Below are 26,378 nucleotides of genomic sequence, written 5' to 3' on the forward strand. Positions count from 1 at the left end.
CCTGAGAGGGCTTGTTCAGCGGTCTGTGGTACATTAGAGAAATGAAAAACTTTTCATTCAGACTGTTTATTGCCGTGCTTGTATGTCAAACATCAGAATGGAATTAAATTCATTTGAAAGTCAAGGCCACTCTCAACAGTAATGACAATGTCAAATTGATGTCTGAGTGGTGGCACTTACAAGCCCAAAATACAGATGTCCACGATTCAGTAAAGTGAGAAATGCTAATAATTTGACCATGCTTTAATAAATGCAATATTATGCTAAACATTTAATTTAGTGAGAGAGCACATATTTTACGCCAACTGCCTTTACCTTATAATTTTCTGTTCCGACCACTCCATTATACTCAGTGTTTTTTCTCATTCAATGGAAGTCATTACGTGATAATAAGGTGCTGCAGAGTGGACTGGTAGGCTGGTGATTCTGCTGGTGTCAGACACAATGAGCTCATCTTCTAATTAAGATCATTTTGTTCCCATGCTCCATCATATTGTTCTGGAGTATTAATGCGTCTCTATAAGAAGGTCACAGGCTGCTCTGCACACAGTATGGCTTAGTATTTTAGGGCATCTTCCAGCCTCAGGCACTCAACCAAACACCAACCTGGATGAGCGTGTCTGTTCCACTAATGATGGCAAGTCACATGGATTTTCATAAAGGACCAGTCTGTGCAGTGCATGTACGCAAAAGCGTGACCAGCAAACACCACAAATGCATTAATCACCTATTTTCAGTGACGGATTCAGTGGTTGACATTTATTAGCTACGAGAAGCATGATGCATTAATTAAATACTAAAATATGGAACAGAAAAGAAATACATGATGATGCAAGAGCAGTGGCAAGCTTATATTGCAGCTAAAGCTCTTGGGGATATCTGCAGGAATAGTGGCTTAGACACCGTCAGAACAATGTATTTATTCATGAGAGACTGATAGCAGTATTAAATGTTCAAATTTCATTGTAAATTTGGTGGGGATTATCGTTAATACAGAGGGACAAATTGCTTAAGTTTTACAATGTCTCTGCTCTGTGATATATACACCAATTCAGAACTGTTTGTTGTGTCTGTAATTCCTTAAAATCGTTAAATGGAGCAAGCAAACAACAAAAAACGGAAGATGGCGGTTTGTTTAGTTTAGTTGGTTGGTTCCGTTGTGTATTCTTTATGGCTAACATGGCGGTGTGGTACAGAGGGAAAAGATAAGGGATGTGGTGTTTTCACGCAGCTGAGGGCTGTGAGGGGGCTCAGGAGTGATATGTGGTGACAGCACAGTGCCACACTGTTGACACAGCCGGCATCTCCTGGGTACTGAGGGCTGGATTGCCCCGGGCTTGATTATTTACAGGCCTGCGTGCCTTCAAAAAATGTTCTGTGAGGACACCCGGAGAAACCCTCCTTAGCAAGAGGCCTTTTAATTGGATCAGAGCTATCATTTATTAATGGGCCCGACTATATGCAAGTCTAGTTTTTTTTTCGTGGCCTATGATTATTAATGGCTGCTGGATCAAAAGACTGATATGACCTGTGCGATACTGCATGTCAGCCTGAAAGAGGAATATATTTCCATCACCAAATTGCAGGGGGTAGAAGAAAGAATATGACGTTCACATGGGCAGAGAAAGCTCAGGATTTTTGGAGTATGTTGACCCTGTCTGACATGCATGGTAATTTCAGTGAAATCGCGTAAAATATTGACTTGCATTGACTTGCATCATACAGTGAATTTGAATGGGGGTTTGACGGATGTTCATCTATATTGAAGGCTCAATGCTGTCTAGTCCCAAAATCTTTTAGAGAGGAATTGTCTCAGAGAACGATTGTTGGATTTGTTCAGAGAAAACTCACAGTGAAACATGATGGCGTGCAAGACTTCTACATCTGATATGCTCATGAGTGCATGTCACCAGCTTCATAAGTCAAGCCTTAAAAGACAGGTTCTACTTTTTCTCGCAATTTCTTTTAATTTAGGTTAAGGAACTCTTTTCTTTTGAGGTTGGGTGGTGTTTGAAGAACAAAATCAAAGCCCAAACACAGAACATATTGGACCACATTTTATCAATCACATGTTTATCTTCTCTACTATTTAATCTCCCCTTAACTCTTGAGACTCTCCTTATGGATGCACTGCGGCATATTTACTCGTTCTCATTGATTTAAACTCAAAACGTGAGCTGGCTCTTGAAACATTTATCGAACCCTTAATGTGAGCTAAGAGAATTAACAAAATAAAATCCCCACTCTGAACATAACTCCTCTTATTGAGATTCTTTAACACGTCTATGTCGCTGTGAGACAGGATATTCAGAACAGCCCTCCAATAGAATCCGGTAAGCCGCATGTTTCAGGCTCGTCACTGTCGCTCAGTGCAACCAAATGAGACATGACATTCTCTTGACTGCTTACTTCTTCAAATTAATTATTTATAACCTGGGTGGAAAAGTGTGTCAGAGTGGAATTTAATTGTCAAAGTCTCGTTATGCTAAAGGGCATTTTCTTGTCAGTCAGTGGACTAAATTGTCTGAGCATCCTCTTTAGGATTAGCATGGATTAGGGAATATTTCAAAGAAAAATACAAAGATACCTACTTATTTGGGAGCTGCACAAGCAAAATGTGAAACTTTTCCCACACATATGATTCAATACACAGGACATAATCTCAGAGAAAATCACACAGCATACACTACATACTGAGGCTGGCTATTGACCGAGTATTTTCAGTAAGGATAGAAATGCATCAGTGTCAAACAGGGACCAACAACGCGACAGCTTCCAGCCATGTGCTGTCCCTATTAGTTAAAGATGAAGAGCGCATTGAGGCTGCCACTGGCCTTCTTTCGAATGCCACCGAGGATGATAACAGCATACGTCAATCACTTTCATGATGGCTGCATTAGGCTGACAGTCACAACTTAAAAATGAAAATGCAAAAGGCTTGTCTTTTAAAAGCAAACCCTTTTGTAACCTGTGCTGTACCAAGGTAGTACACATTGACGCAATGTTGTACAAGTATATTTTTTTGCACTTTTGTCCTGCAGCTAACCCTTTGTTACCAAATACAAGCCTGAAACAAACGTATGTTTATATGTCCCTCACTGCTCACTGCTCCTTTCTTTGGAGCAAAGCTTGAGAGATATTTTGAACCCTAAAGTTCAACATGATTGTTTGATGTGACAGATGTGAGAATAGGAGTGGGTGGACCTGACTGATGCTGAGCTCTCAGCACTGCGCTATGATAGAGACTGGAATTACAGCTCATGTGAGGGGAGAAGCATGCTGACTGCTGACTGATGGTCTTTGCTTGCATATGTGTGAATGCATTGGTCAGTCTGGAACAGCATGTTAGTAAATGTATGTGTTTGTACTGCCTATGCAAAAGGCCTGTATGTGGTGTATAATGCACACAAATAAGTGATAACTGCAGTATCAATGGATTACAACCCATTTTGAAGGCTTTTGAAAATTGCATTAGCACTACATTTCAACGTTTCCACAAGGGTGCTGTGTTGAGTGATGACTTGAAAGAATCAAGAGCACAACATTAATACACAATGACTGGGGGTCCTCCATGTAGCAAGGCTTTAATGTGCTAATGAGTTCAAACATGCAGTTTAACACAAGACTGTCAATCAAGCCCGTGGCATTTTGGCATCTGACAGTTGGATCATGTGTTCCTCTGAGGGACACGAGCACGATGCCCACATCACACTTGGCTTTCTCTCTGATTGCTGTGTGAAGGCTCAGAGGGAGAGCTCGTGTTTTATGGTGAAATTAGGCTAACAGCCATTGGAACGAGGATTAATGTCCGTCGAGGGTCGTCAATTTGATTTCAGTCATTTTATGTAATCTGTTTACCACCACGCTGTATCATTGATATATCCAGGCCAATTGTGTTCAGCTGTTATCGTCGCTATGTGAAGGGGTTTTGTTGTTCTGGCTCTGATCTGCAGTTTGAACTCTGTATCTCACCAGAAAAGTTGTTGTCTGGAATGAAGAATTTTTTGTAACCTTCAGTAATGACAGAAAAAAGGGATTAGTTTCTAAATGTATCCAATTTATGATAAATTAATTGACATTTCTTCAAAAGATTACGCCGTGAACTCTTCCCACTTGCAAATACTTGGCTTATTTTCCTCTCATCAAACTTCAATGATTCTTAGAGTATTTCATAATCATACATATTTTATTGTCTGCCAAGAAGGGGATAGAATGGTACCAGAAAATATGCTTGATGCAAAATTAAAACTTAAGTAATTACATTTTAAGAAATACTTAAAATGTAATTCTTCAAATTGAGTGAATAGCTGTTAATTTGTTAAATGTCTCTTAAATATCATCTTTACTAATGTCTGTAGAAAGCTGAATTAAAGCTGACAGAACACAGCTATTTTTCCCTCAACACAAAGCATTAGGGACAAAGATTTATATCCTTGGTGTAGGAGGACAGTACTTAATATATTTAGTAACAGACAAATCCCACTCTTACTGCCCTGTGCCTTTGAGGAGAGTCTTTTCTTTGTCCCATAAGTTCCTGTGAAAACACCAAGACACGACACCACCTTTGAACACGGAAGATGAATAGTAGGACTCTGACTGTTTTATTATTTTCATTGCCATTCAATTTTTTAATGAAACTTATATTATTTATTTAGTTTCAGTTGTGTACCCTCTTGTTCAGCAACAGTCCCCTGCAGGATGCATACAGTGATGCCACAAATTGGGCGTTTTACTTTCAAAGATTGTACAGCGAATGCAAGCAAGTGCAGCACAGCATGTTCAATATGTAAACCAACCATCAAGGAGAAGATGGTCAAGAACTCAAACTTTGTCAGACATCTGTCAAGGACGCACTCAGACAAGTAAGTGACATGTTAAAGTTACCAGCAGCCTGTTGCATCCGCTGTGTGTAAGTTCAAACATAGCCTAGTTTGAACGTCATTTCTCATTTAGGATGGAGTTTACACTCTACTAATGTTTTGTGCATTGCACCAGCTGAGATAGTTCCAACGTTAGCCTAAGTTACATCTTAATTCTTACACTCGGCTCCGAGTGGGTGTAAAGTCCTCCGAAGAGTACTGGTTGACACGGTGCATCGTTTTGAAAGGTGGCATCATTTGGAGGATGAGGAGATACAGAGGGTTCTCCCAGCTAGATTACGTCGGCAACAAATTATCTGTGAGAGATTACAGATTACATCCTTTTGAAAAATATGGTGACCAAGATTTGCTCTCTCTTCACTGTTATTATAGATGGTGTAGATTAAGGATTTAGGCTATCACCTTATTATGACACTTTATCAAGATTTACATACCTTCTGTTGTTGTTCTTCGACTGTAGCAGCAGTTGGCACAAATTTGTTACAGCTGTCGGTCAGTTTCAAGACGATTAAGCAGGAAAGATAATGCACATAGGAAACCATGCATCCAAATTGGTGCTTTCCTCTGATTGGCTGCTGGAAGTGAAAACGTCATACCTGCAACAATAATTTGGTTAGTTTGGACGTCACGGTCTACTAGTTCAGATGAACCTAACGTCTCTGTGGTGAAACGACAACTTACGTCACAAAGTAACTAGTTTCAACGTCTGGTTTAGGGAGGACTTTACACCCTAACTTAGGACACAACTTACGGACAGCTGGTGCAACAGGCTGCTGGACTGCGACTGTTAGCAAGCTGCTAGCTAAGAGGAGCAGGTATTTCTGAGATTATTAGACACCTGCAATGATCCTAACTCTACAGAATCAATGAGTATTTCATCATCAAGACAGGCGTGATGCAAATTCATACAGCGCACAGCACTGTAATTTCATAGATAATTGAAGATCCAGACATCCAGACTCATCCCCACATGCTAATAATGTAGTTATTTTTCTTATTTCATATAGAGCTAGGTTATAATTAGAAATTATATCCACTGAAATGTCAGTGGTTTTGAAAAGTTCAAGAACCGATTTTATGAGAAAAATAAATACAGCATTTTTAACCTCAATACGTGCCACCTTTTTAAACATACTGTAAGTAATTGTACACACATTTGTGCAGGAGAATGACCATGTGTCAACATGTTTAAGAAATTTGAAATTAATGAATGCAAAAATGTTGTTATGTAAGATGACATTTTATTTTCATTTCAAATTTGGTATTTTAAACAAGTGTTCCATTAAACCAAACACTACGGCTGCAGGAAATCTAAGCAAAAAGAATACCTCTATGGGATCACTAATTTGGCTCCACCTTAGTCCCATCTTATCAGTGTTTATGTTTTACATTTTGGCTAAACTGTGTCATAAAAGTTGTGCTGCATTACCTTAAAGCACTAAATGGCTGGTTTGCTGACATTGATAAATGCATAACAATCACCTAGAATTCCTTATCAACTTAATCCGAAACTCTGACACCTCTTCTTCCTATAACTCTTGAGCAGATTTATGGGCATTAATATGCAATAAAGCCCTGCTACCAGAGATGCAGCTTTCATTGAAAAGACTGACTGCTCCTGAGTGTGTTTTGCAGATTTTCCTAAGTAATTAATCTGAGAGCATGAGACGCTTACTTTAATGTCATTTGCATTATTTGGGTTCAAATATTAATGCTTCTGTAAACATATTATCCAAACTGGCCTTTAAAAATAGTAACAACAGTAAAAGAACACTTTTCACTGACAATTTCAACATATGTTTGTTGTAAGACAACATTCAAGTTTTCTTTGGCATTAAAATTACATTGTTGTATGAATTATGAATGAGGGCAAGGGTCTGGGTGTCTCCAAGCGTCATACTTCAAAACGTGTTGTTTAATACAAACAAAACCTTAACAAAGGTGAAACATTGAAACACATCGGTATTTGGAAAGATGCACTCACTGCGTCTTCTTCATAATTCAGTCCAACTGCGCGGCCATAAGATTCCATTCCACAGAGTCAATTTCCAACATTTGGCATTACTTTACCTCTGTCATTTTCCTGAGCCCAGGTGAGAAATGAGAAGGCTTCAGAGGGAAATTGGCTGGGCGGCTAGTCTTCTTGAGCCTATAGAAACAAAGAGAAGGAGGGAGGCAGCAACTGAGTACTCTACCTTGTCACAAGGGCCTCAAGAAAGTGACTGAAATTTTATTTTTGGAGTCCCTAACTTTTGACTTGTCAGATTCTTGCAACCTGTCATCATTTCAAATGTGTCTGTGGGCCTTCACTGCTACCTTAAAACTCTGACTCGAGTCCTGTATAATTTCCCCATCTTCCCAGCTCCCTCTGTGCTAAATTGCATTGGAAGATGGATTTTTGGCATCTAAGGCTGTCAGGTCTCAGCCATGGAAGACTTTATGCACTAGTACACCCGCAATGAAAGTGATTCTGGAGGGATGGAGGGGTATAAGAGAAGAGAGTCAAGTACTGACACTCCAGCAGGTCTTAGGAATCTTTCTGCCAGTGATTGTATGTATTTAACAATAATGTCGATAGTGTAGATCCCCCTTTCCCCCCTTTTCATCTCTCCTCTCTCCCTTTCTCTGTCTCTCAAATTCTGTATCGCCTGTATTTCCCCCTCCCCTCGCTCTCTCAGGTGTCCATGGTAATAATGATAGGATCTTGCCCGACAGCTAACTGAGGACCAGACTGAACTATTGCTTCGTTTTCATTACAGTTCATGCAGTCTGCATATGCATTGATTAGAGAGCATATTTTGCATTATAAAAGGGTCTGCTGCTCTGATTGGCTAAGGGGTATTCATTAAGGCATAATAACAGTACCCCTCTAAAAAAAAGGAAAGATAGCCTGGGAGGACATTTCGTGTGTGTGGCTGTGTGTGTGTGAGAAAAAGTAAAAGCATAAAAGCTCCAAAACAAAACTTAAGTTAGGGTTTCCTGTGTCTTTAATGGCTGCGTCACAGCCCTGACGTAGCTGTGACAACACTCTGAAAATCCAAAGATGCCATATATTCAAACGTTGCCTTCTTCCCCTCCCCTCTCTTCATCTACCTCCTCCGTGTTCTTCGTATAAACAAGACTGCTCCTTTCCGTGCATGTTTAATGTACATGTCTCCCTTTCTACCTCCTGGAGCACACACATCTATGCACATGCAAAAGGATGTGAGGGACGAACAAGCAAGGGGCTATCAATATCAAAGCAATCAAGCTGCCAATATTTGCTGACCGCTCCTTGAACGTTTCAGTGTACCGCTGTTTGAAGGAAAAAGCCTGCTGTTCATGCTAATGAAGCATGGAGAGAGCCGAGTGGTCCTTGGGAGGTCAGGGAGCTGTTATGCTTTATTAAAGGGGCACATGCAATGCATCCATTTAGTGTTAATCACTAATTAGGCCAAGCAAAGATACAGCTTCTCATGAAATTTTTAAAATACTATACTGTGGATACCATACAGACCGTGCAGGAACATATGAATAAAATATTTAGCCCTTATACTAACACGCCTCTCCATTTCAGGCATTGACCTCAGGGAATGAGTGATTCTCTTAGCTGTTATTGGTTAAATGCACAAAGCTTGTTGTGATTAATCTGATTATATCATACAGATAAGTTAAACCGGCAAGAGTGAAAGGAAAATAATTTGCATAACCCAGAAGACTTGTTTTTTTCCTGGCCCTTACAACCAATACAATTAAAAGCATAAAAGGGTCATGGTCTCAAAAATTATGGATTTAATATTAAAAAAGACTAATTATAGGAGGTAAGAGAGCAAAAAAGTAACATGCCTATTTAAGCTGTATGATGTATAAACAAGCGCGGTAATGACCAGTATTTATATAGTGCAGTTCTTAACAAAGTTACAAAGTGCTCAAAAGTCATTACAAATCAGGATAATAAAATGCAGAAGTACATGTTTGGTGTTCATGCCTGGAACAGTGCATAGACTTAAAAAGGACAGGTTCTTATTGCGCTCATAAAATCAGTGTCTGAATTATAGTAACATAAAGCCAACAAAAGAACTCTACTTCATATTCAGACAGGCTCTCTCATTGGCTAATTACCTTAAGAGGCCATTTCTGGTGCTACTTGCACTGGGCATGCAAAACAAGTGCAAATTTATGTTGCTATAAAGTACGTGCATACTTTGATAGTCTTTACAGATACTATTTTTCAACTTAAATGACAATAAAAACCTTTATAGTTAAATACTATGATTCTAGCCAAAGTCAGGTAGACATGTGCATGGGCACAATTACAAGCATCAAGTCCATCTTTGCTCCTTTCCCCCTCCAACACTCAGAGGCCGCTGCTCCACACTAAAGCCTGGAATCCCTCAGCGCTCTGAGGGGTTTTCTCTCCATGACACACACTAACAATGACTGATGGGTAACAAAGCTTGCTGGAAAATGTCACTTTCTTTTCCACTCATGTGTGTAAAAGCATATATGTGTGCGTGTGTGTGTGTGTGTAGGGGGGCAAAGTCGGGTCAGATGGTTTGTAATGTGTATCTGATTGTGAACAAACATAACTTTGTGCAGAATTTTTTTTTAACTAGGGAAAGAAAGCATAGAAAAATTAGATTTTTTGCATCTTGTCACAAGAGATACGCTTTTGCAGAATGCATGGCAGAAAACACCACACTGTGTCTGTTTTCACTCTGAGGTCATTATCCGGCAGAGTGTGTTTGTGTTTGTCAATCAATCAGCCCTAAACTCCCGTCATGGCATTAAAGCTTGTCTTTTGGCTCAAATGGAAGGCCAGAGGCAATGGACGATGCTTAACAGCGCAAGTGCAGCAGAATCAGTGCCATCAGCTGTGAACAACAAAGTGAAACTGCTGTCATGCATTATCATGCATTAAGCATTTGACTGTTTAAACCAACCATGCACAGTTTACCTGCAGGGTGTTAACAGGGCTGTGGATCAATACCAATGACTTGATGATTACTGCAGGAGCTGGTATTTCTAGAATTTAGGTCCCAGTTAATAAGCTCTATTGTATGTTGTATCATTAAAAAGGTAACAGATGCACCTACAGTATACTTTGAATACACTTTGTTGTATTTTTCTAGAGGAAGCATTGTTTGATTAAAGCTGCAATACATCAGAATAGCCACTATGATGGCACAGAATTCCCCAGCCTAAGTTCTTAAGGTTGGTGACTTTTTGACAAACTTCCAGTTTTATGATTTTAATCCACAACTTGGAAAACACATCTATTTTTAATTCACAGAGGCAACATGGAGGTTAACATGGTTCTATAAAAAAAACAAACAGAAAGTGCTGCACTGAAGTAGACACATGATGCAGTGGGACCAGCTTTATAAGAACAAAAACGAGAAACAGAAGGTTTTTTTTGTGTGTTTCCAGCATAGACAAACCCAGACCAGCACACAGTACAACGTAAACCAAAAATATATCTGTGATTAAAGAAGAAGAATTCTGACTGTACTCAACCCCCTACAACAACTCCCTATACGACCACAACACACACTTTTTCTCTGGGTTCTCTGGCTACTATTGATTCATATAATTTAAGTTTACAGTTTGTTTTCTTTTACAGCATCACTCATATGTTTACCCTGCTCACTGTTCAACACTCAACACTGCACTTTAATAATGCAGTGAATCATTGGGTTTGTGTTCATATGGATTCTCACAGAGGAAATTCTGTGGCCAAGCAAAGTAGAAAGCAGTAACATGTGCTACAACTATCCACATTATTTCTTTACCTTCTTTTTTTCTTGAAAAGCCTCTTCTTCTCTGACTTAACAAATGACCAAACATCAGCCTGGGGTATAGTATAGGGCTAACACAGACTTACAGGGGAGATAGCTAACCAGCTGCTCAGATTTGGTTGTATCTTTTGCAGAGGAGTTGTATGGGATACTTGTTAATACAAAGTAATTTATCCACTGGGGATGCTGGTCAGCTGCATTGGGGGTCAACTCCAACACACAATTTAGCTAATTTTAATGTACTCCTTCACAAAACACTAATGTCAGCGTGTACGCTCTATTTAGACATTTTTGCACTTTTCATTACATATGACAAATTTGTGTTCTTCTGCTTTCAGTACACTGATCAGCTGTGCAGGTCTTCAGGCTTCGAAAGAAACAACACTTACAGTCAAACTAGAAAATGAGTGATTCCGACAGGAGCGACAACGTGTTGTTTACTGTAGACATAAGAGGACACCTTTATGAACTGGAGTGCAGATAGCCCTTCAAGCAGCATGAATGTGTACTCATAAACACCTGTTGGATGCTGGTGTGGCCCTGCCTGCCTGTGACTTGTAGTTTTTTTACTCTAATTTTTTGTTTTGTATAGTGCAACACCTGCAATCAGGCTGTCAGCTGCTCTTGATCAAAAAGACACGGACACCTAGCCTTAAAGAGAATACTGACAGCTTGAAAATATGTCTTCTAGTCTTTCTGTTTCTTATTTTGATGCAACATACTGTTGGAAAAAAATTCTGACGGGTTGGCTTGGCACCTGCCGATTTAAATGACTATTTCTGGCTGAAAAGGTCTTACTTATAGGCCTTAAACACACACCAGGTGCAGAAATCCTAGGTGATTCTCTCCACAATAAATTTAGAAGTCAATTAGTCGCCCACTAATTGGTGAGGACAAAGTTTACCTGCTATCTTAACAAGTAGCCTATAAATAAATACATGGCCGCCATTTGTCGTGTTTCAGTACACTTGAGCAGCACTTTACAAGATGATACAAGCAGGTACAACCCTTATGTAACTATATTCTAACCTTATTCCATCACATTAAAAGAATGACGGATCTATCTCTCTCTCTCTCTCTCTCTCTCTCTCTCTCTCTCTCTCTCTCTCTCTCTCTCTCTGTCTCTCTCTCTCTCTCTTTCTATTTGCGCTTCTGTGCAGCAGCATACCACAGGCTTGTCATTAATTTCCTTCCAGTGGATTCTCAGCACTCTCTGTCTGTATCTAAAGATCCTCCGGGCCATTTAGCATTGTTAAACAGCACGATAAATACAAATGAAAGATTGGGTTATGACATTTCACTATTAAACACAGTGAAAATGTTATAAGACACACTCGCTCAACTTGAAGAAGTGCAGCATTGCTCACCTAGACACACTCAAGGGTTTCTTTATAGGTGTTGCCAGTCAAAGCTAAGTGTGTGGCTGTGATGATGGCAACGTTTTATTTCTAATATGCATAAACACATAATAAAAAGTATTGTGGAGATTTGCCAGAGATGTTAGAAAATCATAACCGGCTTTCAGGTTCTGTGTTTTTCATTAAAAAGAAACTGGAGGCTCAATGACATTTGTCCCTAGTCAGCCTTGTTGAGGGTTGGCATCGCTGGAACAAATATCAACAAAACAGCTCTTGAATTTATTAAATCTAGGTCCCAAACTCTCACACCCGAGCACCGGGTTGGCTTTTTATTATTTTCCTTCTTTGAAGTTAAGAAACTTACAAAACACGAACAAATGAAGGGGCTCTTTTCACCTCATCCTCGGCTCTGTTTGATGCTGATTAGCAGCCCCGGCTGTATCATCAGACGCGCTCAGTGAGGATGGGTGCACGATCAGGGTGTCCTGGTGTGCACCCAGGGGCTGGGCATGTCACAGTGCCCTTGTATATACACTGGAAAGACAGAAGTTAATCAAGAAGAAATGATTGCTCTACATTGAGAGCTGATGTCTGGGGTTGTAGTACCTCTTGAATGTGAGCAGCCTGTATAGACAGAAGCAAGGTCACCATTTTGTTCTTTAGATCTGTCTAGGAACACTCTGGTCCTATGAGGGAAAGCAGCAACATGGAAAACATCTCCTGAGCTGACCAATAAAACACACATTACCAAGAAAAAATGGTTGGTATAGATTTGTGTCTTTTATTGCTTGAAAATGTAAGTCCTTGGGAAGAAAACATATTGTGTGAGTGTATAATAACAAGAAAGATAGAATGATGAAACTACTGAAAGGAACTTATTATGAAAGAAATTACTTTGAGACCTAAGGTACCAATCAGTGCTTTCTCCTGCAGCAGTTTATTGTCACTTAAGTACCCAGGGACTTCTAGAAGCTGGCTGAAGTACTGTTACTAAAGATAAGCTAGATACTGCTGTGGACAGATATTGGATCAAAATGCTCTTAAGCCAAAAAAGTGTCAAAAATATGAGTTTGACTGTTTACTCCTGTGAAGGATGTGCCCTGCCTCTTGAAACCCCGGGCAGGTTAAGCAGTTTAAATCATTGATGGATTGATGGATTTTTGCGACATAAAAATTTTTTTTTACACTTCGACAATCGTGCTGGTGCTCTTGTTTAAACAGAGGTCAAGCTGCTGGTGATCTATTGTAGGTAATGCACCTTCAAATGTAAAGTACCTCATACAACTCCACTTATAAATATCTGGACTATCCCTTTCAGAATGTCCACTCTAACCAAAATGGAGCTATATCATTTAAAGGAACACATCTTTACTTAAATAACCAGCTCTGAGCTAATGAGCCCTTTAACTAGTCCCTCTCACCACATCTATGCACCTTCTGTTCTGGGCTTATGAGGACAGTCAGGCTTGGCTGTGCTCACTCTGTCTGTAACCTCTTTAATCAGAGACTCAGAAGTATTGGTAGTCTAACTGGGCATCTAGGCTGATTCCAAAAGCATCAGTCTCCACAGTGGTTATCTCGAACCAGTGAAGCAGAGAAAGAGAGAAAGGTTTCAATTCTATCTTTTCTCGCCCAGAACTCCGAAGAATGAGGCCATTTCATTTCCCTATGGAAATATGCCCATGACGTATAATCCGGCCTTACTGTACAAGTATTTGTTGCTGACACTGATTTATTTCCTTGAATAAAAGCCCTTTGTGAGTTTATGTCACTTTTGTATTTCTCTGACAAAATCTGTGAGGTAATTTTTTTAATAACAAATGGTGTCTTTCAAAAGAAAATGTCACTGATCTTTTTGGAAGTAATATTGGGCTTCAAGATGATAGCAGCTTTTAATAATTTAAATACTTGGTCCATTACTTTATTTGTCATGAATGATGCACCTCTCATGCAGTGCAAATACCTGCAGGAACTACCCATCAAATTTATATATATCAGGCAGCTCAGCTGTGCTCATGCAGAATTTATTCTATAATTCATGGGAATAGGTTAGATGGACAAAATTTGCTTGGCCTCTGGCCTTGCCTGCTGCAATGCTCCATGCTCAATAGAAAAGGCAGCACGAGCCAAGGATATTTACCTACCAGCATGCACACAGCCTGGACCGTATTACACTGTGCCAAACCAGGAAAAATATTCAGACATTTTGTCTTCTTGGGAAATGAAACTCACCTTTGGAAAGCAGAGTTTTAAGGTTATTTACTTCATATCGTGGAACATTAGAGATGCATTTGATTTATGCACACACTTGTGTCTGCACATAATCATGTAAGTTAAGTAATTTTATAGGACATTGAAACTGTGAAATTTCCTGGAATAGAATGGGAACTCTTAACTGAGCCTCCAGACTTCAGCTTAATCTGCAGAATGTGGGTTTCTCCTTCAACGAGCTCGCTGTCCTTAGAAAAACTCTGACAGCAAAGATGCACTTATTAGTCAGAGTTTGTTAGACTCCTGCCAGGTTTTAAACTAAATCCCAATGGGATTGGCTTAGCTTTTTATGAAATGCTCTCGCCTCACTTTCTCTCCTCTGTTTCAAAGAGGATTACATGACAAAGGCATTAATGCCATAAAATACATTTTTGGCATAAAGGTGACTTCTACCAAAAAGTATAATTTTGGTCAACTTCCAGGATATTCTTTATTAGAAAGATAAGCCTTCTATGTGGACACATCATCAAACTCAAACCCAGATATAACAAGTATAAATGGGGATTATTAAACAGATTAGAGCTTTAGAGTGAAACTTGTGGATTCAATTCTAATTCATACCCACGTTGTCTATTGCTCTCACAAAGCTCTAACCCAGGGGAAAAATGGAGTATATAAAATAAAAATACTCCACTTAGTCATGTACACCCTGAAAAGACTACTAGAGAAATGTTTTTCTGTTCTGATTTGATTCGAGTGTTCTTACATAAGCATGGCTTCCATTCTGGATCATAATGAATCTCTGATACTTGTGTTGCTTGTTTTTTTTTTTTGTTGTTGTTTTTTGCATCATGACTAATAACCCAACTCAGTAATAGGCATTTTCCTATCAGCTATGTATGGGCTTTCCCTGCAAATGTAAAGCAGCTATGCAAACACTTTAATAGGTCCAATAATGAGACATTTGCATTGAAATTCAGGTATGTTTGCCATGATGCTCACACCATTTGCTACGATGAATTTTTCTAATCTGTTGGTGTTAAGGTATGGATGGAGGCGACATAAATGTAATAATTGGTTTCTAGTCGTTACAGTTTCTATGGTGATTATTTTAAATGTAAAATGTTGTTGAAACTGGCAGCACAGATCAGAAGCGCACATCATTATGACTATGTTACTCAAATGTGCAGGAGTCTTGTGAAGAGTTGCATTGAGGGAACTCTTATCTGATTCCCTTCAACAGACCACTCAACAACTCAGACCTAAACAGATTTTAAATAAGGGTCTGACTGATCTGCACTACACATAGTTAAAGACTTGTCCTATATTCTGTCAGACAGCAGCACAGAGAAGGGGAGAAAAAGACAGGGGAGGGAGGGGGGGAAGGTTGCCTCTGCGGCTGGCAACAAGGAGGTATTCCTGAGTAAGATGACAATGATGAGCTTTTTTTGCTGTCTCTCTTTTATCTCTTGATCTGAAACATGCAAATTCTTCTTTTGCACTATTAAAGTTAAGTGGAGGAGACGAGCAAAAAGCGAGGGATTTGGTCTGTCATGGATGAGCGAGTGAACGAGCGAGGCAGGCAGGCAAGGAGGAGGAGGGGGGGATACAAACTAGATGCTTGTGTTTCGGACATGACGGCCAACAAGAAACAAGTGTTAGTACTCGTGTCGAACGGAGCCACCCTGCCTGCTTCCACCTAATGAAAACTGGCTGAGCTGAGGGAAACAGTGACAAATTAAATGGGCCATCAAAAGTAGTGCCCCTGTCAGAAAGACAGAGCAAGCATTTCCTGTTGGAATTAAAATAATTGCACTTAATCTTTAACAGCCAGCTGAAGTGCATTTTCTGTTGGACGACAGCACTCTAAGATTACAGGGCTGCACTGAGCAGATATGATATTACATCATAAACAGTGAAGAAGGAGTAGATAGATGAATAGGTAGAATATATTAGATACGGTTTGGTTGGGAAATTTGGGGGTCTTTTTGGTTTATTATTTGCAAGTTTTTGAAGTTCAACATATTTCTTCAAACTAACAAGTCATTTGTGACAGTTCTTAACACAAGCTTGTTGTCGAGGGTGAGAAAAAATGTATCTGAGGTAAATAAATCAACAACAGCGTAAATAATGATACTCAAACTGGGTCAAAACAACTAACAAAGTATTGCTGGAGGCTACATTGACCCAAACAGCGTGCTCTTTACAACTTGATGGAGACCCCACGGACACATATTAACAGAACATGCACAACATTTTGACTTTGATTTGAAGTCAATAAGTTAATCCTGTTATAATCTAAATGCCTTAATGCTGTGAGACATATTGCAAATTTTAAAATGATCAAAGTTAAAAAGTCAACATGGTGTTAAATGAAATGAATATTGCTCTTGTTATTATTATTATTAAACACAGCAGATCAGATACATTACATGATGGAAAAAACAACTGTGTCCACCACATAGTTTTGCAGAAAGAGACAAACGTGTACTTTACGAACAGAGATACACTGTCAAATACAGTACAAGCTAAATCTTACATTTAAATTATTATTATCTTTAACTTTAGCAGACAATGCATGAAGCAAAATGTACATTAATTTCTTAGGCAATAAGTACAGAAGAATCTCCTGAAGCACCTGAAACCAATTTGTCTTCTAAAAGTTGGTGATTTAATTTCATGGAGCAAAAGATCCACTTAATATATCCTGACTTGGCAGGAAACATCTTAAACATTTTTCGTGCTAACTTTTCAAGTAATTTGCTTATAACACTCAGAACTGATTCAGAGTATGATTTGTGATGCTCTCATTATCCTAAGAAATGTAACTACCCTCAAAGTGCTCTGAAGGACGGGCTCTCAGTTTTGTTATTTTATGTTGTACAATGATTTAGACTAGCTTGTGTCTTAAAATGGAGTTAGATAACTCAGGACCACATAATCTCCACTTTAACAACTATCTCTGGCATGGTCACACACAATAAATCCTCCGTTCTAACAGAGTAACAGATGGTCGACATGTCATTGTCAGTGCTTGTCTCTTCTTCTTTCTATTTTTTTCTTTTGCTCATGACATTTATTGTATGGCTGAACGGATGGATGGCTGAGATGGATTGGTGGGTGGACCGGTGGGTGTGTGGTTAGGTTAGAGGAACACACTTCAGTGCTGACACTTACTTTGCTATTCTGCAGAGTGACGTGGTGAGAAGTAAGTGGGCAGTGTAAAAAGAAAGTGACAGCATCAAATGACCAATCAGCTCCTCCTATTCCGATGTGTGTGCGTTTGTGGACTATGAGTGAGGCCAGAGCGGACTGCTGCTGACAGCCAAGAAATGATCTCTCAAATAGAATTCAAGCGTGGTGGTATATTCTGCTAGGTGTGCAGAGGCAGTCAAGGCTATGACTATCTGGAGATACATATTTAGATTTAAGTACTGTATTGATTGACACAAAAAAAAGACATGGTTTCAAGTAGAATATGAAGCTAGGTTTTGCATGTCGAGAGGATTACCTAGGGTGTCATCAGCCCTGAAGTTTAATTTAATCACATTTCAATGTTGTATATTCTCTTTAGTTGATAGTTTGAACTGTTTGTATTAGCTTTATATCTTAATCAGTCAATACAAAAATAAGCATGGGCAATCTACATGTTTATCTATGTGTGTGTGTAATTATGTATATCTACAGTATATCTACAGTATATGTAAGTAGATCTATCTATCTATCTATCTATCTATCTATCTATCTATCTATCTATCTATCTATCTATCTATCTATCTATCTATCTGTCTACACTGCAAAAACTCAAAATCTTACCAAGTGAAATTGTCAATTTTTTTGTTAAAATGTCTTATCCCACTTGTTTTAAGATACATTTACTTAACAAGTAACATTTGAGCAAGATAGAGGGACTTGTTTCATCTTACATATCTTGTTAAGTCAAACAATCTTGAAATGATCTTTTTTTGAGTTGTAATTTAAGAAGAAACAAGGTTTATTTTACATTTTTATACATTTTTTAAGCTGAGATCACACTTTACTTGATTTAAGTAAATGCATTTTAGTGTAGAATCTATCAGAAAACAGCTCCATTGATAAAAGAAAGAAAGAAAGAAAAGTTGTTGTTTTTAATGGTGGGTTAAACACCTACTTTTGAGCATAACTGGCTTATTCTAAAAACAACATGACTGAATATTAGTATATCCAGCTAACTAAGACATTATATCTCAAAATGCTCAAATTAAACTTTGTCATCTTATTTCAAGTACAAGACGGTCTTAAACCTAGAGAAGTGCCGCGACAATACAACTCAAATTAAGGTGAATATATCTTAAATAAAGAAGTCGACATGAAATGTATTATTGCAGAAATATTTTTTTGAGCAAAAAAATACTAATTGTTATCATTCCTGGCTTATTCTGAGACACTAAGCCTTAAAATACTGGTAAAATGTTGCTTAAAATAAGTTTTCCCTGCTAATTTGGAGATCACAGTTTTCTAAATATGACGTCTTGTTTTAAGAAATCTTACCGAGCAAATTTTCACTTGTTCTATTGGCAGATATTTTTGCTTATTTCAAGGTAAAAGTACCTTGAAATACTTTTTTTGGAGGGGCATTTTTCCAGTCTATCTATCTATCTATCTATCTATCTATCTATCTATCTATCTATCTATCTATCTATCTATCTATCTATCTATCTATCTATCTATCTATCTATCTATCTATTTCTTTATTCAGGAGGTGGTATTTGTATGATATTGTTAAGTTAACATAGGTTAGCAATGCTGTTGTATGTGGCACTGGTTTACTTTACTCATACATGTACCAATACAAATAAACATTAAAGCTCCTGTAAGGATATTTTAACTGGTTATAAAACAGACTGAAATTAATATTGATACATTGTTTACATTGTTCACATCAAATATTAACAGCCAGCGTCAGTTTGACTGAGAACAAAGAAGAATAAGATATTTTTCTGTTATTTTTGAGTGTCGAAAACAAGATCAGTAAATAAATGAGAGGTACCACTTTGTCCAAGAAGGGGGGAATTAAAAGTTACTCTCTAGGTTTAAATGACAAACAGTAATGTTATTAGTAGAAGTAGATATGATGAGTGGTGACACTGTAAAGCAGAGCCCCATTGGACAACCCCAGTCAAAGTAGCCTGGACACTAGTCTGGACACACCCCTGCTGCACACAATTGGCCAGACAGGTTTCAAAGCAAAGATATATGACCAAGGACTTCATCTGACATGTGAGGGGCCATTGTCCGCTGACGGCAGCTTTTAGCTTAATCACACAGCATAAGCACCATAAAAATGGATTGCAAATAATTTTCTCAGGTAATAAAGTATTGGTGTTTGTCAGGACTTGATGTGTAAACAGCGTCATAATTCAAATGCTCTGCAAAGCGCTGACGGCAGGCCTTAAGTCACGCCTGACTATGTGTCATTCACACGCTGTGTTGGTGTCTTGTAGTTCAAAGCCTACTTAGTGCTATTATTTTTTCATTTTTTAGAGGGGGTTAATTAATCACTCAGGACCAAAGTTGAATATGAAACACATGGAATTTGCTTTAAAAACACAATGTATCATATTTGTCTTCCAAAGAGATGAACATTTTTAACGGTTAATTTGCTTGCCGATTTATTCTTAACAATAAAACATATTAAGACAGCTTTGCTTATGAAGGATTCCAATCAAGTCTTGCTGACTCCACTTTAGTGCTAATTGTTAACATTAAAACATAATTAAAAAAGTGACGATCAAGCAGAGAGCCAAACAAGCTCTGTTATGCTAATTTAAAAGTTAAACAACAACGCAATCCCTGAAGTATCACAGTGTGCATATGACTATTTAAGGGCAAAGTTGCTAATGAGTACAGCCACTGCACAAATGTGTTGCTTGGCACTATTATAAGGTAACACTGCAGTAATTAAGAGCTAACTAAAGGTGGTAAAATATGTGGGTAAAAGGGAGATAATGTGTCAAATAGTGTGTTAAAATAATAATGGATATATTTAGTTTGTCTGAACTGTAATGTGTGAAAGAAGGGGCAAGTGGCTTTGAGTTTAAATTCCCGCGTTGTAGAACAAGCTTTCCATTTGTTCTGCAGGGAAAGATGTCTTCTGTACATGAGCGTGTGAGGTCATCTGGCCCCCTGTGCATACCATCTTCCCACTATCAATACATATTCATCAGCATCAGAGAGCCATTCATTTGCCAGATTGGAAAATGGGCATTGAAGAGAGCTTGACATTCACTTTGTGCTGAATTGTTCTCACTTGACACCCAACTTGCTGATTGATGAGAAATATTACGGCCTAGAGGAAAAGCAAAGTGAAAGATGAATGAGTGTAATGCTGCAGCTCTCGTCACATCTCAGACCCACAACTCTTTATTAATCTTTTGTTTAGGGGTGCACCTATCCATCCCTGTTTAGGTTACACACGTAGGATTGGATCTGTCATATCAGGTATTTACCTGCATTTGTCTTTTGGCTCCCCTGTGTGTTAATGTGTGTGTGTGGGTCTGTGAGGGTGCATGTGTGTACATATCTTTTCCTGCATGAAACCAATGTATTAACATTGCTCTGGTGGACTTGTGTAGTCTGGCTGGGGACTGTAAGTGCATTGCTGTAAATTCAGGATACTTACTAGAAGCACGCGTTATTGGTGACAGATCCTTCACCACTTTGAAGAATACATACTGAACAAGCTTACACAGCTCTCAAAGAGGATGCCTGTCTGCGTAATATGACATATTTTCTAAGGATAAATGGTCTTAAAAAGGCATTGATTCCACACACGGCCAGAGAGAAGTGGTCACATGGACATTTGAAGGTCACAAGAGAAAAAGAAAGGAATAAAAGTGTAGTCTCATGCTGGAATCCATTAACACAAAAAAAGAAAATCATAGAAGTTGCTAAAGTGTTACTAGCTCAAGATTCTGTTAATTTTCAGCACTAAACACCCCCTTGACAGATAGCAATGCTTACTGGAGGTTGCACATTTTTATATATGAATTATGCAATCTTGTAATATTCTCTGTTAGCCGTAGGATCTATTTTGCTGTTGTAAGAAACACATTTGCTTCCTTTTTTATCTACAAATATGTTAAGCATGCAGGTGCTATGTTATCATGTAAATGTGTTGCACTGATAATTTAGCTATGAAAAGAAGAATCAAAGCAAACTGGTGTAAATCTAACGGTGGTAAATGTAACAGCTTGTGCGGGTAAAAATTACGAGCATGACGGCCCAGTTGGCCTGGCTGGTTGATAGTAAATCATTGCTATTCTTGGTGAGGCTTTATGTCGATTTAGGAGGGCTCTCTCTCACTAATCCGATCTGATCTGGATCCCCTCTGTTCACACAATTTGATCATTTTCAAGGGAAATGTGTGTTAACTGTAAAATAAAACAATGATTGAGCACATATTTAAGGGGATTTTCTCTTTCTTTTTTCACAGGGGAAAAGACTCTTACTTGTCAGTTTCTCTTATTAACCTCCCTTCTTTGGAGGTGTGTTTATACTCAGAAAGGAGAATCAATAAGTGGCTATCCCCTGCTTTCACTTCCCTTGTTTATTTTTGCAAGTAGAAGTAGATCTAAAGAACAAAACATGAGGACTTTGTATCTTTTCTTGCCAATAAAGCAATCATTTTGAGTAAAACAACTTTGAGATAAACTGGCATCAAGTTGTTGAAGGTTGCCAAAAATCACGATGCAAGTCACATCCAGCACATTCACATGCAACTATTTGACGGCTCAATATAAGATGATAACATCATTTATTATTAGAACTTGAAATATAAAATATGGTTTGCATAACCACTAAGGAGCATGCTCATCCTTTGAATTTGATGGGCCTTTTTCTGAATTTTTAACGTTTTTAGTCTCCCCTGGGCTCCTGTTAATTTCTGACCATACCGATCAAATCTAAATTGTGATTCACTCCATCTTTGTCAGTGCTGAAACGCACTGTCAGACCCTCTCAAGCCCTCTCAAGCCCCTTCATGCCAAGATTTAAGCCACAGTCACAGCCACAGAAAAGGTCAAGTGTCTGGATCACTGGCAGTGTCAGCATATTGATAGACTTGTTAGCCTGAGATTGATTGACAGATTGATTATTGATCAGTTCACGTCAGGATTAAGGTTTTGCTTGATGAATTCCAGCACGTTTTTCATTCCCTCGTGCCTAAGAAGGGTTTAGAGCTCCTGTATTCTTTTTTATTTGCAGTCGGGTTATGTGACAGTGTAGCCCATTATCTCACAGCGCTGGTGTTCAGGATGTGACATTCGGAAAGGTCAGTGTAAGCTTTACGGTCAGTAGGGTGGCGCAGTGGTAGGGGAGCGTCCTATAATCAGCCCTGTAACCTGCCCTGCTTAAGTGTTTCGAGTAAGACACAGAATCCCTCCCGTATACACAGACACAGCTTTACGTCTAACCCTGACCTCTGACCTTTGACCTCCCCGTGGAGAGCGACATGAACAAATTTCACAAGAGAGGATCATATGACAAAACAGAAAAGAAAAGCAAAGTGAAAGTAAGAGGTCACTTTCAAGAGCAGCTCCAATCGCTGCTCTTGTTTCCTTCTCGCACTTAAATCAGGTCAAACCAAAGTTTCACTCCAAAAATGTCCTCGGGGCACGAGTGAAGTAAGATTTGTGAAGTGGAACCCTGCATGTCAGCCATTTCTGCCAGTACACCATTATTTGCACTGTGGCTCTGTTGTTATGTGTCAGGCCAGAAAAAAAAGATAAAATAAATAAATCAGTGGTGCTTTGCAAAGTTCAGGCCAAAACAGGGTTAAAAAATCGTGTTTCTTTGCCAAAATAGAAATAAGTACAGCGTCTCTAGACAAAAAATAAAACCATAAAAAAGAAGATTTCTGCTTCTTTGCTGTTGCTTTCCACTCTGACTTTTCTGCAGCTGCTTTAATGTACCGAGAATGGGTAATGAGAAAGTTGATTGGAGAACAAAGTTTTAGAATCACAGGTCAGACTGACATTTCGCTCAGTGTTTTTCACTCAGTGTTTTTCACTCAGTGTTTGTATTAAATGAATTACTCACCAATTACTGTCATAGTGTTTCGACTTGGGATGAACGAAGACCAAATGGAACTCTAAACTATATAATTTCATTTTTGGAGTTACACAAATGGGGCTTTCTGTAGAAGGCTACGGAATAAATGTGAATATGATGTGAATGCTGCCTTACATTCTTTGTTTGACCTTTTATTAAAGTACCAGCAAAAATTAAAAAACTTGTATTTTCACAATTTTAACTCCAAGATTAAAGTCCTGAAAGTCTGACTTGCAGAAGCGAAGTCAATCAGGGGAACAGAGAGAATTAATAGGTTAACCCAGAGTATTATGGGATGCTAATGTATACATCCATAACTCTTTTACAAAATATATAAGCACGCATTTGAATTTCAAACTCTCTTTGAAATCCTGCTTTCTCTCAAGCAATCCGTTTGAGACCCTTAATGAAAGCAGGGGCATGCTCTGATGAGTTCGTTGAATGTGTATAAGATAAGTTGATATGCTTGGCAAATTTGAATTTGTATAGTCCTTCCCTTTGTGCATAAAAAATCAACAGGGATGGATCAGTGAAAATAGTATGGTAAGTTAACTGCAAAAAAATGCCAGCTGAAAAAGCATCAGTTGTTTAAATTATCATATCTCCAAGGCTCCAGGTCCTTATCTGTAAAGCATGCCTGCACCCTGAATCATCTTATTTCACAGATCACAAAAAGGTGTATTTTATTTTGTTTTATCAACCTAAAGCGTATGAACTTTTAAAAAAAAATGGTATGCCAGGGTCTGTACAAGCTTCAAAATCATTTTGAGTTTGTATATTCAAGGAAAAAATAAAGAAACTCGAAAAAACCAAAATGCAAAGAGCTTTTTTAAATAAATGAATGACCTTGGTAGCACTTGATTGCTTATTAAAAAAGCACTCAAATTCCTCGACGTGGCTTTCTGGACCTCTCCCCATCCCGGGATCATTACTCCACATCCTGAGGAAACTCAGTGATGGATATTTGATGTAGCAGCAGTTTTAAAATGAATGATTTCTTAAACATTCCAAGATGAGGCGAGGGGGGAGGGGAAGACATCTGGTGTTTAATTTTGACTGCACTGTCCCATCCCAAAGCATGAGTACTTAAGATCCAGCAGACAAAAACTCATCAGTCATGAAAAAGTAGAGTTATTCCCATTTTAAGTGTCTGAAAAACATACAATACTGCTTGAATCAGATATCTGTGAGGAAATTAGATAATGCACTGATCAGATACTGTGATTATATTTTCCTTGAAGAAAAACTAAATGTTTCACAGTTTGTATTTATATCTATTTATTCCCCCCCCGGCTCCAGACAGGTAGCCTACACAGCAAACTGTGTTATAATTTCCCCTTGATGGATTTTGGGTGCCACTGGTGACGACTGCTGTAGAGCAGCAGAGATAACCTGATCTACTGTTATACAACAGTAATACAGTGCCAGAAGAGAATCAAATTCTAATCCAGACTTATCTGGATGAAGCAGTTTCTCATCAAAGCAGCAGGTCTGAAAGGCTGCAAGCTTAGCCACTGCTAACACTCGCTCAGCTTGTGTGTGGATGATATGCTTGTTATAGGTTAGCATTCCTTTTATCGTTTTTTATTAATGTGGTTTTTAAAGGCACCTAAATTAAATGCTTGCCCCCTGCACTACAAAACACAATTACCTGCTTATTAAAACTGGAGTGGAAAAAATAGTAAAGCAGCTTCACATCAAAAATCTGTGTCTCTCTAACACTCCTAAGCAGCCAATCAAATCTTGTCTTTACTGAAAAGGGAGGGGCCATACTTTTCTGACTAGGGTCACCAAATTGGGACACACACTTTTGCAGGAGTGGCATGAAGTATGAGTGCACATCATAGACTTTATAAAAAATGGACGTAGTATCCGTTAAATCACCCATCTGTTCCAGAGCGCAATTTTTAAACAAATCAACGGCAGCAGCCATATTGGAAATGCAGAACTCAACCAGTCAAAGTGTGACGTAAAGACAGAGTTTGAGCCTCCTAGCCAACAGCTATGTGTTCCCGTCCGGGAGTCTACTCAGTCATGTCCTTATTTGGGCAAAAACTCGTAATCTTAATATCTTCTGAACCGTCGCGTTAGAAAAAAATTCACCCCCCGTACAGTGTGTGCTGATAGAGAAATTATCTACGTAGAGCCAAGACGTTTTTTGAACCTGGCTGTAAACATGTTTATTAATGCTGCAAAGATCGTCTTTTTCCCATTCATGTGTATGTGGTATCTGGTGTTTCTGCAGCCAGCCTCAAGTGGGTTCTCAATTAATTGCAGTTTATAACACTTCTGCATGGGCTTCGTCATTAGAGACCGGAGGTTGCCGCTTGGTGCACACCATAGACTGTAAAAAATATGGACGTAGTATCCGTGACGTCACCCATCTGTTTCTGAAGAGCTGTTTTGAGACCAATCGGCTGCGGCAGCCATATTGCTTCTGTCGAGCCAGTGTGACGTAAAGAGGCGGGCTTTGAGCCTCCTTGCCAACAGCTGCAGTGTTCCCACAGGCAGCTGTGCCTCTCATTGGAAGACTGGTAATCTCAATATCTTCGAAATTGCCGAATTAGAAAAAAATTCACCCCCCTCACAGTGAGAGGACATCGAGAAATTAGCTATTCAGACTACACTCATCTTTTGTACCAGGCTGTAAACATGTTTATTAATGCTGCAAAGATCGTCTTTTCCCCATTCATGTGTATGTGACTTCCGGTACTTCCGGAGCCAGCCTCAAGCGGATCCTTGATGTACTGCAGCTTTTAACACTTCCGCATTGACTCATATTTTTAGACCGGAGGTTGCCGCTTGGTGCACACTCAGAAATGAGTATAATGATTAACTACAGCCTTTAACTTTACAAAGTAACAACAGGGTGGCATAATTCAAACCCTTTCAGTGTAATTATTTAATGACTTATAAATATATTTGTCCACCAACACAATTGAAGGGATTAAACAATTAAAGAAGCTACAAATAAAAAGAAATATAGTAGCAGCCTCTTACAACACAGCCCAAATTTATTTTCAACAGAACTCCTACCTATGACATGAAAAAGCCAACCAAAG

At 38.8% G+C, this 26,378-nt stretch overlaps 1 long non-coding RNA gene across 1 annotated transcript in view; it reads right to left on the bottom strand.

Moving 5' to 3' along the window:
* Positions 1–6,149: 6,149 nt before the first annotated feature.
* The window catches only part of LOC117817081, a 223,668-nt gene continuing 203,439 nt past the window's right edge, over positions 6,150–26,378 (bottom strand). Inside the window, exon 5 of the long non-coding RNA XR_004632080.1 lies at positions 6,150–7,029. This is a non-coding gene — a long non-coding RNA (uncharacterized LOC117817081). The remainder of the gene's footprint in view (positions 7,030–26,378) is intronic.

Source organism: Notolabrus celidotus, chromosome 8 (genome assembly GCF_009762535.1).
Source record: "Notolabrus celidotus isolate fNotCel1 chromosome 8, fNotCel1.pri, whole genome shotgun sequence".
In the NCBI taxonomy this organism is placed as follows: Eukaryota; Metazoa; Chordata; class Actinopteri; order Labriformes; family Labridae; genus Notolabrus; species Notolabrus celidotus.